The sequence below is a fragment of the Schistocerca gregaria genome, chromosome 3 (genome assembly GCF_023897955.1).
Source record: "Schistocerca gregaria isolate iqSchGreg1 chromosome 3, iqSchGreg1.2, whole genome shotgun sequence".
NCBI lineage: Eukaryota > Metazoa > Arthropoda > Insecta > Orthoptera > Acrididae > Schistocerca > Schistocerca gregaria.
The window spans coordinates 258,674,444-258,692,958 of record NC_064922.1 but is presented as its reverse complement, the minus strand read 5'-3'; the positions used below and the strand labels follow the sequence as shown (position 1 = coordinate 258,692,958).

The window sequence follows — 18,515 nt, the reverse complement described above, 5'->3', positions numbered from 1 at the left end:
GGCCGCTGGAGGAGGCTGATTGGTGAGGCCAAAGACAGACTGCGGTTTGTGTGGCCACCGAAGTAAGTAACGTCGCTTGTAGTCTCCACATACGCCATCATCGAGGTGAACGGCGGCTCGAAACGTGCTGCTCGCCACGGACGCAGGCTGCTGGGAGCAGTATTAAGCTATGGGAGACATACTCTTGGGCTTGTGTGGGACCTGTGGCAGTAACCGAAGACACACTGACAGCTGCGGACCATCTGCATCCCCTCATGATTGATGTCTTCCCCGACGGCGATGTCATCTTTCAGCAGTATGGTAATCTGTGTCTCGGAGCCATAAACGTGCTACACTGGTTTGATCAGCGTCATAGTGAACTCACGTGGATGTCTCGGCGACCAAATTCGCCTGATGTAGATCCTATGGAAACCATATAGGTCGCTAACGGGCGCCATCACCGCGTACGTACATCAGTGGCCCGTTGTGTTCCGGAATTGCATGACTTGCGGGTATACGTCTAATGCTACATATCTCCACAAACCTACCAACAAGCTGTTGGCGCCCTGACGCGCAGAATCAGTCATGTATTTCGTTTCCAAAGACGGACAAACAAGTTATTAAGCAGGTAGTGATAATGTTTTAGCTCATCAATGTACTCGAGGAAGATCGATCTGAGTTCCGGAGAAAAATAAGAACACACGAGGCAATACTGGTGCTACAACTTATCTTAGAAGATGTGTTAAATAAAGGCAAACCCACCATCGTAGCATATGTAGATAAGAGAAAGCTTTTGACATTGTTGACTGGAGTAAGGTCTTTGAATTTCTGAAGGTAGCGAGGATAAAATACAGAGAGGGAAAGGTTATTTGCAAATTGTGCAAGAACCAGACTACAGTTAAAAGACACGAAAGAGCAATGCCTGTGTTATTAAGAAGTACGACGCAATTTTCCCTCGGACATGCAGGCATTCTCCAATATCAGGCCCTCGACTCTCAATCAATATGTCCTTCTTGGAAGTAACGTACGAGTGCAGTTTGTGACACAAGGACGACGACATGTGGAAATTTGGGCCTGCCTGTAATTGGTGCACATATAGCGGAAGCAATTAAGGCGACCGCCAGCGCAAAGCGGGAAATCTGGGTTCAAGCCCCTGTCCAGCACAAATTTTCATTTTATTTTCTCTTGGGCACGCAGCATGGTAGATGCCTTGTAATGACATAATAAAACAAAAGACGGTAATGTACTAGAATGCTGCTGTAATTGCTAATTGATAGACGTTCTACATTAGCAACTGGCCTATACAGCATTCTCGTCATTTTCAGGCTATTTCCATATTGCCTTGTGGCGCTATCGCCCACTTATAATTTTACTGTTGCATTCGTTTCCAACTGCAGCGAAGTTTTCAAATATTTGTCTCAATCTTTATTAATTGCTGTTGTTCACAGATGTATGCTACGTCTTTTATCGCTTGTAAATACTGTTAGAACAGTATGATTATAAGACAGCGACAGCCCCACGATGCAGTATGGAAATAGCCCGAAGTGGACGTTAATGCCGAAATACGCCTGTTGCTAAAGTAAACCATTGTGGTACATTACCGTCTTTTATTTTATTTTATAAATTTTCACTGTCGTCATTCTAATCTAAGGCCGAAGGTGTTTCATGTTCGCAGCTGCAAACACATTTCCTGCAATTATAAGAGTCGAAGGACATGAAACGGAAGCAGTAGTTGAGAAGGGAGTGAGTCAGAATTGTAGCCTGTCCCCGATGTTATTCCATCTGTACATGGAGCAAAAAGTAAAGGAAACAAAAGAAAAAATTGTAGAAGGGAAATAAGTTCATGGAGAAGAAGCAAAAACTTTGATCTGAATAATACCGCTATTTTCTCCCATCTTGTTAGCAAGGTTGAAAATCGTACATGTGCAGTGACAGAAAAATAAAAAACAAAAACTCGCATAAGAAACATTGCAAATTTAACCATCACAGCCACAAATGACACCCAGTCTAAGGAAACACGCCAGTTCTATGCAAGACTGGTCAACCTCACTGACGCTATTTTGCATACAGAAGAAATAAAATTACTCGAAAAAGGTCTGATACAAGACGTCAGCACACAGGTAGGCGAAAAATACATAGAATACCTCATAGTTCAGTCAGAAAGCATTGTCATACAGGAAAACAGAAACGAACCAAGCCAGGTAAACATTGGTCTGACCAAATAGCTAGTCAGTAATGAAATGAAAAACATATTAGGTCTACAACTTTGCTTCCGCCGTTTTGCAGTAGGCGGCAGTAGCGCGCAAGTGGGGCTCAGCTGTTTGGTCATAGGTGTAATACAATAAGCCTAGGCATCTGTAAACATAATGCCATAAACATATTAGTCCATTTGTGATTGCATCATAAGGTTATTCTCGATTAAGTACGTCAACTTACGTACCCATTTCTTGCCATTTGAGGGAAGTTTTAATTTTCTGCTTTGACATGAAAAAATCTGCGGCTGTGGCTCTTAAAATGCTGGGTTAGGCCAATGGTGAGGGAACTATTAGTGGAAGAACGTGCAGAGAATGTTTTCAACGCCTTAAGAACGGTGATTTTGATGTCGAAGACCGGCGTGGCGGTGGAAGACAGAACGTTTTCGTAGCTACTGAAACAGACGAAGGCAGTCACAGGACATCATTATCGAAAGCAATTGATGCGTTCGAGCCCAGCACTGAAACACAAACGGCCACAATACAGCGATAGACACGTAGAGGTAATTGTGCAGCAGGTCAGTGCTGGACCCCATGTCTCAAAACCCGTCAAAATATACACGGAAACGTTGAAATGAGAAGTCCCATCCCTCCCGCCGTCGACTACCACCTTTTCCGATCAGTGGCATACAGTCTGGCTGACGAGCACGTCCGGTCGAATAAATAAGTACAAAGTTGAATCGATTCATGGATCCCCACAAAAGACGCCCAGTTCTTCCGCCACGGGATTCGTATGCTGTCCGAAAGATGGAAGAATAAAGTGGCCAGCGATGGGCAATACTATGAATAAATCCCCGAACTTCGAGAAAAAACGGAAAAGGCAAAATTGTAGACCTAGTAATAACACAGATGAAAGAAAAGAGAAGAAACAGAAACAATACAGATTCTGTAACACTGACAAAACTTAGAAAGAAACTGCAACAACGCAACTCCATCATCAAAAAGGCAGATAAAGGAAACACAGTGGTTTTCAGGGATAACGGGCAATACATCGGTAAGACACAAGAGTTCATCACAAAAAATAAAATTACAAAATTAAAATCAGATCCTACAAGCATATTCCAAACGAAGATAAGAAACACTCTGAAAGACACTGAACATTCAGTAGAAAACAAAGAAAAAGGAGAACTGATAAAAACAAATCCCAGTGCACCTTGCCTCCAATGTCAACCGAAGCTACACAAGAAAGATCTCCCTGTCAGAGCTATTGTGAATTATGGAAACGCTCTCACTTACCTTCTTGCAAGATACATGTTGAAAATCTAATCAGAAAACTGCAATTTATACGAAGACAGGGCTATAAGAAACACCACACAATTGATTGAGTACATAAAAGACATACACGTTACAGACACAGCCACCCTTCTGTAATTTGATGTAGAGAATATAAATACCAAAATACCAATAACTAAAACAATAAACATTATAGAACAAAGACACACAGTACACTTCCACACGTATACATCAAAGAAACAGTCAGGCTTCTAAAGCCAATAAGAGAACAGAACTATTTTCAGTTCAATAATGAATTACAAAGTTAAGGATTACCAACGGGATCTCCAGTGTCTGGAACCATAGAAAACTTATTAATGAATCATGTAAAACAGGTTATATTTAACAAAATAGTGTCAAATAGCTACAACATCCTGTATTGGATTAGATATATGGAGAACGTCATGTGCCTGATAGATGAACCAAACAATAAAATTGACCAGTTACACACAGAAATAAATTCTTGTCATGATAAGATTCATTTTACAATGGAGAAAGATCAATTTAGACAGTTAAATTTCTTGGACATCGCCATAAAGATTCAAAATAACCAACACGCATTTGCCACATACAGAAAAACGACAGTAACAGACATAATTATATATGAGACACCACAACACTCCAATCCTCAAATGCAGGCGTGACTTAGAAACATGCTCCACAGACTAAACACAGTACCATAAGATACAGACAATTACAAAAAGAAAATGAATGCTATAATGCAAATTGTCACAAGCAATGGATACAAAGAGAACTTAGTAACAAAGCTGAACAAAAAAAATTAAGAAACGGAAAAGAACAATCACCCATCTGTCACCAACACAAGGACAAAATCACACACAAACAAATACACGAAATACAAGAATAAAAACAACACAAAGTGTGAAAGAAGCAGACAGTAAAAGATGGTACACAAAGGCATACAACTACAAATACACACACAAAATATCCAATACTTCCAAAAAACAATGCAGAAAAATAGCACAGCAAACCAAGTTCTCAATTCAGAAATACTTCCCAAAAACAATGGGAAAAACTGATCTGTATCAGAAATCAGTAATATACCAACTGAAATGCAACACATATGATTGAAGATACATAGGTCAAACCAGAATGACATTTGACACTAGATACAAAGAACATGTAAGAGCTTGGATGTGTAGGACAAATCATTAAACTTTTGCAGAACACTTACACCAGCACCAACATAAAATTACAACCAGAGACACAGATATGGAAATCATAAGGATAAGCAACAAAAAAAACCTCCTCATCTTACAAGAAAACTGCCACATTCAAAAAACCATACCAGAAAAGAAACAACTCATAAATGATCAGATTAACTTGTCAAACCACACACTCTTTAAACTGATTGACTACTTAATATAACATTAAAAGTACACATATAATCACAGGCTCCATTTACCACTACCATTTCCCCCCAGATTGTGTCCTACAATCGCTGTCCAGGTCATTCCTATCTTCCTTCCCTCCCCCCCTTCCCCCTTCTCTGTTCGTTTCATTGGTTGGCAACACTCGCAACGTGAACGAAAACAATCGAATAGGCATAAACACTGTGGCAGTGATGAATGGAAAACAGTTAAGAAACTCAATTCTAAATTGTGCAGCGCATTAAATAACGCAGACTGATGACCTCAGAAGTTAAGTCCCATAGTGCTCAGAGCCATTAAATAACGCAAAATGCCAAGAACTGCCGAATACAGATGTGAAACGAAGCTTGTCGATACCAACCACTGCTAGAAAGAGGGGAAGATGCACACTGTGTAAAGAAACACCGTAAGTAGCTTGCAGACCAACTTTATAAAGAAAACGCTGTTTTTAACCGAAGACAATAAAAATGTACAGACGTGTGTATCCAATTTACAGAATACGACAGAAGACGCTTTGTAACTAAAAGCGAAACACGTTTGGTGTAATTCTTTTTAATTAGATTGCAGTCAGCTCAAGACAGATAACCCATAATAACATAACTTTGAAATTTGTCGATAAACTTGCGATTTTGTCAGATACAGAAAATTATTTGACTGAGTAGATTAATGGAACGAATAGTGGTGGTGGTGGTGGTGGTTAGTGTTTAACGTCCCGTCGACAACGAGGTCATTAGAGACGGAGCGCAAGCTCGGGTTACGGAAGGATTGGGAAGGAAATCGGCCGTGCCCTTTCAAAGGAACCATCCCGGCATTTGGAACGAATAGTGTCTTCAAAAGAACTTTTAAGATGAACAATGAATAATAGCAAAAGTGAAACAGTCATAGTGGAACGTAGTCAAATGAAAGCACGTGATTTTGATAGAATTAGTTTACGAAATGAGACACCAAAAGTAGTCGACGAGTTTTGCTATTTAGGCAGCAAATAAGGTTATGATGGCTGATGCAGATAGGATCAAAAGTAACCAGCAGTAGCAATGGAAGTATTCCTAAAAAAAAATATTTTATGTATGGGTTAGGAAGTCTTTTCTGAAAATATTTGTAGGTCTACGCTTATACAGAACTGAGACGTAGACGATAATCAGTTCAGACAAGAACAGAATTGAGGCCTTTGAATTATAATGTTACATAAAGGTGCTGAAAATTAGATATGTAGATAGAATAACCAATGAAAAGGTCGTGAATCGAAATGAGGTGAAAAGAAATTTGTGGTACAACTTTTACAAAAGAAGGGATCGGTAGACAGGATGTATCCTGAGACATCAAGGAATAGTGAGTTTGGTAATGGAAGTGTGGGGGGTAAAAACTATAGACGGAGACCAAGGCTTGAATACAGAACATAGGTTCAAATGGTTGTAGGTTGCAGGAGTTATGCAGAAATGAAGAGGCTGGCACAGGATAGAATAGCGAGCAGATCTGCAACAAACCAGAATGAGATTTTCACTCTGCAGCGGAGTGTGCGCTGATATGAAACTTCCTGGCAGATTACAACTGTGCTCCAAACCGAGACTCGAACTCGGGAGCTATACCTTCCGCGGGCAAGTGATCTACTATCTGAGCTACTCAAGCACGACCCACGCCCTTCCCTCGAGTCTCGGTCTGGCACACAGTTTTAATCTGCCAGGAAGTTGCAACAAACCAGTCTTCGGACTGAAGACCACAACAGCAACATACAACACCCCGCACTGTATGGCCTAAAATACCCATTGCTGTTGTTGTTGTGGTCTTCAGTCCAGAGACTGGTTTGATGCAGCTCTCCAAGCTACTCTATCTTGTGCAACCTTCTTCATTCCCCAGTACCTATTGCAACCTACATCCTTCTGAATCTGTTTAGTGTATTCATGTCTTGATCTCCCTCTACGATTTTTACTCTCCGCGCTACCCTCCAAAACTAAACTGGTGATCCCTCGATGCCTCAGAATATGCCCTACCAACCGATCCCTTCTTCTAATCAAGTTGAGCCACAAATTTCTTTTCACTCCAATTCTATTCAATACCTCCTCATTACTCATTTGATCTACCCATAGTGACAGCTATTTTATACGCTTTTAATCGCTGATCTTCTATTACCATATATGACGCCTTTGGTGGCAATTACGCCACTACCTCCCAAGCGGACCACTTCGAGGAACGTTGTGGCCGAGCGGTTCGAAGCGCTTCAGCCCGGAACCGCGCAACCGCTGCCGTCGCAGGTTCGAATCCTGCCTCGCGAATGGATGCGTGTGATGTCCTTAGGTTAGTTAGGTTTAAGTAGTTCTAAGTTCTAGGGGACTGATGACCGCAGACGTTAAGTCCCATAGTGCTCAGAGCCGTTTGAACTATTTGAACTTCGAGGAAAGTACGGTCACGTTTCACGTCACTCACAAGTCTTAACTGTGGAAACAATAGAGAGGCTACAAACCTTTACTAGCTTTAGATTGTCGATAAAGCGTCCAAGACGAGTAATTTTGTAACGTAACGCTATTCTACTTTATCCATAGGAGCTGTATCAGACACAGGCGGTGAACTACTCTTCTGATAAGTAAAAACTTCACTCTATACTAACAGAATAAAACCAAATTTCTCTGATGTCAGCCCCGTCTCTGCGTCAAGTCAGAAACCTTTCACTACACCACCGTATATACACGATGTTTCCGAATGTTACTTGTGGGTCATGCCATAGATGCTTGAAGACCTGTAATGTGCCTGAAGACTTCCAATGTGCAGATAGGGAACCCTGACTGCTTCAGATCACACTGATAAAGCAAGATTACGATCCTGGGAATGGGTCAGCACATAACTGAACTTGCCTACTTTTAGGTCCTATGTCAGGGTAGGTGATGTGCTTTTCGGAAGTCTTCAAACACGTAATGCAAAGTAACGATACTGCCTACGGGTTGCAAAGTTTGCTTGACCTTTCCTGCTGTGCGATTTCACGCCAGGGCAGGTTATGTGCATGTTCGAAGTCTTCGGCCACTTAAGGCAAGATGGCGATGGATTAGAGCACATGCTCGATCTTGCCTGCATTGTGGTCTCAAGTGTGGACAAGTGATGTGAAGGTTTGAGGTCTTCAGGCAGTTAAAGCAAGTTAATGTTCCTGTCGATGGATTGCAGCACATGCTCGACCTTGCTTGTAGTGAGATCTCATGCCAGGGTAGGTGCCCGCCTCCAGTGGTGTCGCGACAGGCGTGAATGGAGGGACGAATGGAGACGTGTCGTCTTCAGCGATGAGAGTCGCTTCTGCCTTGGTGCCAATGATTGTCGTATGCGTGTTTGGCGCCGTGCAGGTGAGCGCCACAATCAGGACTGCATAAGACCGAGGCACACGGGGCCAACACCCGGCATCATGGTGTGGGGAGCGATCTCCTACACTGGCCGTACACCTCTGGTGATCGTCGACGGGACACTGAATAGTGCACGGTACATCCAAACCGTCATCGAACCCATCGTTCTACCATTCCTAGACCGGCAAGGGAACTTGCTGTTCCAACAGGACAATGCACGTCCGCATGTATCCCGTGCCACCCAACGTGCTCTAGAAGGTGTAAGTCAACTACCCTGGCCAGCAAGATCTCCGGATCTGTTCCCCATTGAGCATGTTTGGGACTGGATGAAGCGTCGTCTCACGCGGTCTGCACGTCCAGCACGAACGCTGGTCCCACCGAGGCGCCAGGTGGAAATGGCATGGCAAGCCGTTCCACAGGACTACATCCAGCATCTCTACGATCGTCTCCATGGGAGAATAGCAGCCTGCATTGCTGTGAAAGGTGGATATACACTGTACTAGTGCCGAAATTGCGCATGCTCTGTTGCCTGTGTCTATGTGCCTGTGGTTCTGTCAGTGTGATCATGTGATGTATCTGACCCCAGGAATGTGTCAATAAAGTTTCCCCTTCCTGGGACAATGAATTCACGGTGTTCTTATTTCAATTTCCAGGAGTGTATAATCACAGTTGCCAGTCTCATATTGCTAGTTCGTAAACGTCACATTTTTGTGTATGACACCAATTTTTTTTTCCTTTCTCATAACAGTGTTGATGTCATTACTTCTACCTACGTTGTATGGCTGGGTTTGATTGTTATATACGAAATAGGGTCCCTTTGTGAATGAGTGAATGACGTGTGACCGCTGCAGTTCGCACTCGTGTCTGCTCCCAGCACGCTTCTACACCTGCAACTACATCTACATACATACTCCGTAAACCACCATACTGTGCGTGTCGGAGGGCACCTTGTACCACCACTAGCATCGTCTCTCCCTGTTCCACTCCCAAACAGAACGAGGGAAAAATTGCTGCTTATATGCCTCTGTACGAACCCTAATCTCTCTTATCTTCTCTTGGTGGTCTTTCCGCGAAATGTAAGTTGGCGGCGGAAAATTGTACTGCAGTCAGCCTCAAATGCTGGTTCTCTAAATTTCCTCAGTAGCGATTCACGAAAAGAACGCCTCCTTTCCTCCAGAGACTCCCACCCGAGTTCCTGAAGCATTTCCGTAACACTCGCGTGCTGATCAAACCTACCAGTAACAAATCTACCAGCCCGCCTCTGAACTGCTTCTATGTCCTCCCTCAATCTGACTTGATAGGTATCCCAAACGCTCGAGCAGTACTCAAGAATAGGTCGTATTAGTGTTTTATAAGCGGTGTTCTTTACACATGAACCACATCTTCCCAAAATTCTACCAATGAACCGAAGACGACTATCCGCCTTTCCCACAACTGCCATTACATGCTTGTCCCACTTCATATCGCTCTACAATGTTACACCCAAATATTAATCGACGTGACTGTGTCAAGCGCTACACTACTAATGGAGTATTCAAACATTACGGGATTCTTTTTCTATTCATCTGCATTAATTTACGTTTATCTATATTTAGAGTTAGCTGCCATTCTTTACACCAATCACAAATCCTGTCCAAGTCACCTTGTATACTCCTACAGCCACTCAACGATGACACCTTCCCGTACACCACAGCATCATCAGCAAACAGCCGCACATTGCTATCCACCCTATCCAAAAGATCATTTATCTAGACAGAAAACAACAGCGGACCTACCACACTTCCCTGGGACACTCCAGATGATACCCTCACCTCCGATGAACACTCACCATCGAGGACAAGGTACTGGGTTCTATTACTTAATAAGTCTTCGAGCCACTCAGATACTTGGGAACCAATCCCATATGCCCGTATCTTAGTTAGGAGTCTGTAGTGGGGCACCGAGTGAAACGCATTCCGGAAGTCAAGGAATATGGCATCGTCTGATACCCTTCATCCACGGTTCGCAAGATATCACGTGATAAAAAGGCGAGTTGCGTTTCGCAGGAACGATGCTTTCTAAAGCAGTGCTGATGCATCGACAGCAACTTCTCTGTCTCAAGGAAATTCATTATATTCCAACTGAGAATGTGTTCGAGAATCCTGCAACAAACCGATGTTAAGGATATTGGTCTGTAATTTTGAGGATCCATCCTTCTACCCTTCTTATATACAGGCGTCACCTGCGCTTTGCGTGCATTTTGACGCCGTTTGCACGTATGCTGAGCTATAAAAATTTATAATGTTAAAGACACCCGTCAGTTGTGATATACGGTCTGAATTCAGTCCGTGAGTGCAAGAAATATGGCAGCAGCGGAAATTCACCGTCAGATATGTGAAGTTTACGATGATGACGCTGCGAGTGATAGAAACGTTTGAAGTGGTTGAGAATGTTCAGTGACGAATGGGTTGATGTGCATGAGCAGCCACGCCCTGGTCGACCTTCTCTCATTTGTGAAGATTTGCTTCGCGACGTGAACAACAAAACACAAGAAGATCGAAGATTCGTGATTTCAAAGTTATCAGTTTAATTTTCACAGGTTACAAGGTCACATATATTCACTATTGTCGAAAATTGTGTTCTCAGTGGGTTCCAAGACTGCTTTCTGATGATCACGAAACAAACAGATTGAGCTGTGAAACTTCCTGGCAGATTAAAACTGTGTGCTCGACCGAGACTCGAACTCGGGACCTTTGCCTTTAGCGGGCAAGTTCGCAGGAGTGCTTCTGTAAAGTTTGGAAGGTAGGAGACGAGATACTGGCAGAAGTAAAGCTGTGAGGACCGGGCGTGTGTCGTGCTTCGGTAGCTCAGATGGTAGAGCACTTGCCCGCGAAAGGCAATGATACCACTGAGGTGCACTCGTGCTTTCTGCAGCCAAATGAGCGAGTCTGAAAGGGGTCAAAATGTTGCCTTTCGAATGCCAGGATGGTCCATTTGGAATATTGCCAAGCGAGTTGGATGTGCTGCGTCAGTTGTGAGACGGTGCCGATACCAGTGGTCGTATGAACATATTCACACCCGTAGAGGAGGTTCTGGAAGTCCATGCAGCACAGATGACCGCCAGGATCGTCGTATTGTAAGGGCAGCAGTGGCAGATCGTACGGCTGCCACAGCACAGGTAAGAGGGCATGTGAGCCCAGATGTGTCCACACGAACTGTTGGGAACCGGTTATCAGCACTGGGACTGCAGGGCACGCCCACCTCTTGTCCGTCTTCCGCTCGCGCCACAGCATCGACGTGCACGACTTGTGCCGTCAGAGGATCACTTTGAAGGTGGTGTGGCGCGCAGTGGTCCTGAGCGATGAAAGCAGTTTCTGCCTGCATTAAAGTGATAGTCGTTTGAGCTTACAGTGTAGACCTGGTGAGTGCTGTTCCCAGAGTGCGTTCGCCCGAGACGCGCTGTGATATATTGATTATCCCTTGCTACTGTAGTGTTATCTTGAAGCAGTGAGAAAGGAGGACAGGATTTCCAAGGCGCGGAAGCTGATACTAGGAGAGATATCGTTACATGAAATCACCGAAAATGCAGACGCTCCCAGACGCGATCCGAGGGCGCTAGTTGCTCTTCAAGGAATTAACATGTACACTACTGGCCATTAAAATTGCTACACCAAGAAGAAATGAAGATGATAAACGGGTATTCATTGAACAAATATATTATACTAGATCTGACATGTGATTACGTTTTCACGCAATTTGGGTGCTTAGATCCCGGGAAATCGTTACCCAGAACAACCACCTCTGGCCGTAACAACGGCCTTTATACGCCTGGGCATTGAGTGAAACAGACCTTGGATGGCGTGTACAGGTACAGTTTCCCATGCAGCTTCAACACGATACCACAGTTCATCAAGAGTAGTGACTGGCGTATTGTGACGAGCCAGTTGCTCGACCACCATTGACCAGACGTTTTCAATTGGTAAGAGATCTGGAGAATGTGCTGGCCAGCGCAGCAGCCGAACATTTTCTGTATCCAGACAGGCCCGTACAGGACCTGCAACATGCGGCCGTGCATTATCCTGCTGAAATGCAGGGTTTCGCAGGCATCGAATGAAGGGTAGAGCCACGGGTCGTAACACATCTGATATGTAACGTCCGCTGTTCAAAGTGCCGTCAATGCGAACAAGAGATGACCGAGACGTGTAACCAATGGCACCCCATACCATTGCGACGGGTGATATTCTGTATGACGATGACGAATACACGCTTCCAATGTGCGTTCACCGCGATGATGCCAAACACGGGTGCAACCATTGTGATGCTGTCAACAGAACCTGGATTCATCCGAAAAAATGACGTTTTGCCATTTGTGCACCTGGGTTCGTCGTTGAGTACACCATCGCAGTCGCTCCTGTGTGTCATGCAGCGTCAAGGGTAACCGCAACCATGGTCTCCGAGCTGATAGTCCACGCTGCTGCAAACGTCGTCGAACTGTTCGTGCAGGTGGTTGTTGTCTTGCAAACATCACCATCAGTTGACTCAGGGATCGAGACGTGGCTCCACAATACGTTACAGCCATGCGAATAAGATGCCTGCCATCTCGACTGCTAGTGATACGAGGCCGTTGGGATCCAGCAAGGCGTTCCATATTACCCTCCTGAACCCACCGATTCCATATTCTAACAGTCATTGGATCTCGACCAACGCGACCAGCAATGTTGTGATGCCATAAACCGCAATCGCGATAGGTTATAATCCGACCTTTATCAAAGTCGGAAACGTGATGATAAGTATTTCTCCTCCTTACACGAGGCATCACAACAACGTTTCACCAAGCAACGCCGGTCAACTGCTGTTTGTGTATGACATCGGTTGGAAACTTTCCTCATGTCAGCACATTGTAGGTGTCGCCACCGGCGCCAACATTGTGTGAATGCTCTGAAAATCTAATCATTTGCATATCACAGCATCTTGTTCCTGTCGGTTAACTTTCGCGTTTGTAGCACGTCATTTTCGTGGAGTAGCAATTTTAATGTACCATCTTGAATCTTGTTTCTTGTTTTCCTGTATTCTTTGTGTCGTTATTGTTCAGTCACTGTTTGTGCCTGGTTGTGTAGTGTTTTGTTGTACTGTTGTTTGTGGGTGTTTATGTACTGTGTTCACTGACAGTATTTGTTTTCTAATTTTTTTGTTTACCTTGGTGACTAGTTTCCTATTGTACCCATTGTTTCTTGCTGTTTCTGTGATGATGTCTAGGTCTTTCTGGTAATTTGATGTGAAACCATAACCTATGTGTCAAATGGAGAAATCATGTAATACGCTCCTGGTCATTAAAAGTGCTACACCACGAAGATGACGTACTACAGACGCGAAATTTAACCGACAGGAAGAAGATGCTGTGATATGCAAATGATTAGATTTTCAGAGCATTCACACAATGTTGGCACCGGTGACGACACCTACAACGTGCTGGCATGAGGAAAGATTCCAACCGATGTCTCATACACAAACAGCAGTTGACAGGCGTTGCCTGGTGAAACGTTGTTGTGATGCCTCGTGTAAGGAGGAGAAGTGCGTACCATCACGTTTCCGACTTTAATAAAGGTCGGATTATATCCAATCGCGATTGCGGTTTATCGCATCACGACATTGCTGCTGGCGTTGGTCGAGATCCAGTGACTGTTAGCAGAATATGGAATCGGTGGGTTCAGGAGGGTAATATGAAACGCCGTACTGGATCCCAACGGCCTCGTATCACTAGCAGTCGAGATGACAGGCATCTTATTCGCATGGCTGTAACGAATCGTGCAGTCACGTCGCGATCCTTGAGTCAACAGATGGGGACGTTTGCAAGACAACAACCACCTGCAGGAACAGTTCGACAGCGTTTGCAGCAGCGTGGACTATCAGCTCGGAGACCCTGTGTGTGGTTACCCTTGACGCTGCATCACAGACAGGAATGCTTGCGATGGTGTACTCAACGACGAACCTGGGTGCACGAATGGCAAAACGTCATGTTTTCGGATGAATCCAGGTTCTGTTGACAGCATCACAATGGTTGCATCCATGTTTTGCGACACCTCGGTAAACGCACATTGGAAGCGTGTATTCGTCATCGCCATACTGGCGTATCACCCGGCGCGATGGTATGGGGTGCCATTGGTTACACGTCTCGGTCATCTCTTGTTCGCATTGACGGCACTTTGAACAGTGGACGTTACACTTCAGATGTGTTACGACCCGTGGCTCTACCCTTCATTCGACCCCTGAAAAACCCTACATTTCAGCAGGATAATGTACGACGGCGTGTTGCCGGTCGTGTACAGGCGTTTCTGGATACAGAAAATGTTCGACTGCCGCCGTGGCCAGCACATTCTGCAGAACTTTCACCAACTGAAAATGTCTGGTCAATGGTGGCCGAGCAACTGGCTCGTCACAATGCGCCAGTCACTACTCTTGATGAACTGTAGTATCATGTCGAAGCTGCATGGGCAGCTGTACCTGTACTCGCCATCCAAGCTCTGTTTGACTCAATGCCCAGCCTTATCAAGGCCGTTATTAAGGCCAGAGGCGGCTGTTCTGGGTACTGATTTATCAGGATCTATACAACAAAATTGCGTGAAAATGTAACCACATTTCAGTGTTAGTATAATATATTCGTCCAATGAATACCCGTTTATCATCTGCATTTCTTCTTGGTGTAGCAGTTTTAATGGCCAGTAATGTATTTCAGGACACCTACTAAAGACGCCTTGAAAAAAAGGCGAAACGCGACTGGATGCATAAATAAAAATAAAAATTTCGATGTGCAGCATGCAAAAAAGGCATTTTCTTTGTAACAAAACATATATAGCTGCTGCGAAAAGGGCCACTAGAAGAAATGTGTCCTTATGCACTGTGAGTGAACTTGAAAGCTCTGAAACGATGTAATAATTTTTTTTTTCCCCAGCAGTGTATTTTAATGACCACCAGTGTATATACAACTGATACACATTGCATTCCAGGCATATTTCATGTTGTCTGTACGCCAGTTTCTTACTTACCGTATCTCTCCATGAGGCGTGTACGTTATTATCGTTTCTGTGCGCTCCCGGCACCGCGGAAGGAGAGTAAAAAGACAATGCTCAGTCTGCATCGCGGCCCTGAGCGCGTGCGCCTAGCTGGCGATAGGCATCCGGAGTAGCCAGACACCTGCTGCACGGCAGCGCAGCGCGTGCGCACCGGAGCGGCGCCACACTTACTCCAGCTGCATAATGATGGCGATAAAATCTTGCGTTGCCGCAAGAAGTGACGCAACGCGTGTCCGTGGCGGCAGCCGCTTTCTCACGACAGACGTGCCGCCGCAGCGGACAGCGTACGCGTCCGGGGGCAGTACCCCACACCACGGCCGCACTGTGTAGCACTCTTGTGTCCGCACCGCAACCACGTGTTCACGAGATAAGTATCTCACTACGAGACACTGTGTTTTACACAAAGCCGTGTAAGAAGCACTGGAATTGCAAAGTAGCAAGACCGCGCAGCAACTCTCCCGACAGAATCAAGTAACTACGCTAGGCCAACGACTCACTGCTTCAGCCTTTGCCTAAGGCGTCACTTGTATACAGTATACAAAGTGAAACTTCCTGGCAGATTAAAACTGTGTGCCCGACCGAGACTCGAACTCGGGACCTTTGCCTTTCGCGGGCAATTGCTCTACCAACTGAGCTACCGAAGCGCGACTCACGTCCGGTACTCACAGCTTCACTTCTGCCAGTATCCGTCTCCTACCTTCCAAACTTTACAGAAGCTCTTCTGCGAACCTTACAGAACTAGCACTCCTGAAAGAAAGGATACTGCGGAGACATGGCTTAGCCACAGCCTGGGGGATGTTTCCAGAATGAGATTTTCACTCTGCAGCGGAGTGTGCGCTGTTATGAAACTTCCTGGCAGATTAAAACTGTGTGCCCGACCGAGACTCGAACTCGGGACCTTTGCCTTTCGCGGGCAAGTGCTCTACCAACTGAGCTACCGAAGCACGACTCACGTCCGGTACTCACAGCTTTACTTCTGCCAGTAACCGTCTCCTACCTTCCAAACTTTACAGAAGCTCTCCTGCGAAACATGCAGAACTAGCACTCCTGAAAGAAAGGATACTGCGAAGACATGGCTTAGCCACAGCCTGGGGGATGTTTCCAGAATGAGATTTTCACTCTGCAGCGGAGTGTGCGCTGATATGAAACTTCCTGGCAGATTAAAACTGTGTGCCCGACCGAGACTCGAACTCGGGACCTTTGCCTTTCGCGGGCAATTGCTCTACCAACTGAGCTACCGAAGCACGACTCACGTCCGGTACTCACAGCTTTACTTCTGCCAGTAACCGTCTCCTACCTTCCAAACTTTACAGAAGCTCTCCTGCGAAACATGCAGAACTAGCACTCCTGAAAGAAAGGATATTGCGGAGACATGGCTTAGCCACAGCCTGGGGGATGTTTCCAGAATGAGTTTTCACTCTGCAGCGGAGTGTGCGCTGATATGAAACTTCCTGGCAGATTAAAACTGTGTGCCCGACCGAGTCTCGAAGTCGGGACCTTTGCCTTTCGCGGGCAAGTGCTCTACCATCTGAGCTACCGAAGCACAGGTACGAGACGGTTACTGGCAGAAGTAAAGCTGTGAGTACCGGGCGTGAGTCGTGCTTCGGTAGCTCCGCTGCAGAGTGAAAACTCATTCTGGAAACATCCCCCAGGCTGTGGCTAAGCCATGTCTCCGCAGTATCCTTTCTTTCAGGAGTGCTAGTTCTGCATGTTTCGCAGGAGAGCTTCTGTAAAGTTTGGAAGGTAGGAGACGGTTACTGGCAGAAGTGAAGCTGTGAGTACCGGGCGTGAGTCGTGCTTCGGTAGCTCAGATGGTAGAGCACTTGCCCGCGAAAGGCAAAGGTCCCGAGTTCGAGTCTCGGTCGGGCACACAGTTTTAATCTGCCAGGAAGTTTCACTTTGTATACTGTATACAAGTGACGCCTTAGGCAAAGGCTGAAGCAGTGAGTCGTTGGCCTAGCGTAGTTACTTGATTCTGTCGGGAGAGTTGCACTTGCCCGCGAAAAGCAAAGGTCCCGAGTTCGAGACTCGGTCGGGCACACAGTTTTAATCTGCCAGGAAGTTTCATATCAGCGCACACTCCGCTGCAGCGTGAAAATCTCATTCTGGAGTATACAAAGTGCTCTAAAAACTTCTAGAACTTGCAGAGGGGATTGAGTAGAGAACATTTTCAATTGGAACTCACTTCCTCAAACGTACCGTTTCCGTGTTATAGCTATCTGAAATCATGTTTGCTAGGTAGGCATGCAACAGGGTAATGATCGGTGGTGCTTGCTGAGCCAGATCGCTGGTCGATCATCAGCCATCGGCTTGTTATCTTTGGCGCGCCCCCGGGCATGAGCATCTTTGCGTTTTCGGCTGGGCCGCGCGGGACGGCGAGAGGCAGTCTGTTTGGGGCGGCCGGTGAGACTGGCGGAGTTGTGGCTCGGGCGTAAGCACGTGTGTGATGTCTGGCGCTGCTTGCTAATCGCGAAACTCCTGCAGCGGTTACTGGTTGCCTGGAAGGCATTTCATGTAAACTGTGCCAAGTCTCGCAGTTAGAGGGGAGTCCGGAGTTGGTGTTGGCCTAGATGTTTGTACAAATTGAGGTGCCTGTGTGAGAAGCACGGCGTCGGCTCCGTCCTTCTGGCAGCCATCGGAAGCGGATGTCCTGCCGGAATGTCTACAGTTTGTGGTGAGCATAGTGTGAACAAGTTCTCGTAGGATGTGCTCGCAGCCCTGACTCTTAGCCTGTGTTACTTGTGGGTGCCGACCCCTTGTCTGTTACTGCTTCCGGGTGTCCTGAAAGATTTCACAGCAAAACTGTGTTTTTGTGGCATTCTGTGTTTCTGGCTCAGCCTCCGCATAGAAAGGGGAAAGATTTGTGCCTCAACTGAAAGGTGGGGGGGGGGGAGGTTCGATTGGACATCTTTTAGAATTCCTTAATACTGTAATTTAAATATATAAAAAAAGTGTTCTCTCATAATAAGCGCCTGTTTCGTTGGGACACTGCAATTCAAACAGGAGTGGCGTAATGTTAAAGAGTATTTGTCATTCCTCAAATGAAGTGTATTTAATGTCTTGCAGTTTTCTGGGGCACACAGCTATGTTATTGAACTCATTTTGAAGTGTTCTGTCGGGTGAATGACTGCTTTCCACTTCAGTGTATTCTTTTGAGTAGTACTGTAAGGTTTTTCGGATATTTGTCAGTGGGGTGTATTGATTCAAATTTGTTTTTCTCTTTCTTTTGAATTACGGAGGATTGTTTAGTTT

General features: G+C 45.4%; 1 non-coding gene across 1 annotated transcript; it reads right to left on the bottom strand.

Annotated features, from left to right (window-relative positions):
* Positions 1–16,433: 16,433 nt before the first annotated feature.
* Positions 16,434–16,508, bottom strand: Trnas-cga (transfer RNA serine (anticodon CGA)). Its single transcript has one exon. It is a non-coding gene; the product is annotated as a tRNA-Ser (tRNA).
* Between the last annotated feature and the right edge of the window lie 2,007 nt (positions 16,509–18,515).